Source organism: Amphiprion ocellaris, chromosome 19 (genome assembly GCF_022539595.1).
Source record: "Amphiprion ocellaris isolate individual 3 ecotype Okinawa chromosome 19, ASM2253959v1, whole genome shotgun sequence".
Classification (NCBI taxonomy): Eukaryota; Metazoa; Chordata; class Actinopteri; family Pomacentridae; genus Amphiprion; species Amphiprion ocellaris.
This window is the reverse complement of record NC_072784.1, coordinates 19,367,987-19,368,909: the sequence shown is the minus strand read 5'-3', so window position 1 is coordinate 19,368,909 and position 923 is coordinate 19,367,987.

Sequence of the window (923 nt, the reverse complement as noted above, 5' to 3'; positions counted from 1 at the left end):
GTCGCTCTTAAAACATCATAGTATAGCATGTGGCTCAACAAACGTCATAGTGTAGCATTGTCGCCCTAAAAATTTCATCGTATAGCATGTCGCTCTAAAAACGTGATAGTATAGCATGTCGCCCAAAAAAACGTCATAGTATAGCATGTGGCTCAAAAAACGTCATAGTATAGCATGTCGTCCAAAAAACGTCAGCGTATGGTATGTCGCTCTTGAAATGTCACAGTATAGTATGTCGCTCTTAAAACGTCATAGTATAGCATGTCGCTCTAAAAAACGTCATCGTATACCATGTCGCTCTTGAAACGTCATAGTATAGCATGTGGCTCAACAAACGTCATAGTATAGCATGTCGCTCTAAAAATGTCATAGTATAGCATGTCGATCTAAAAATGTCATTGTATAGCATGTTGCTCAAAAAACGTCATTGTATAGCGTCGTCCAAAAAACGTCATCGTATACCATGTCGCCCAAAACACGTCATAGTATAGCATGTCACTCTAAAAACGTCATAGTATAGTATGCCGCTCTAAAAACGTCATAGTGTAGCATTGTCGCTCTAAAAATGTCATCATATAGCATGTCGCTCTAACAACGTCATCGTATAGCATGTTGCTCTAAAAACGTCATTGAATTGACTTTGGTCCAAAAAATGTCTTAGTATAGCATGTCACTCTAAAATCGTCATAGTATAGCATGTCGCCCAAAATCATAGTGTAGCATGTGGCTCAACAACGTCATAGTATAGCATGTCGCTCTAAGAACGTCATAGTATAGCATGTCACTCTAAAATTATCATAGTAACGCCTTTGGTCCAAAAAAACGTCATCGTATAGCATGTTGCTCTAAAAACATCACAGTATAGCATGTCGCTCTAAAAATATCATAGTATAGCCTTTGGTCCAAAAAACGTCTTAGTATAG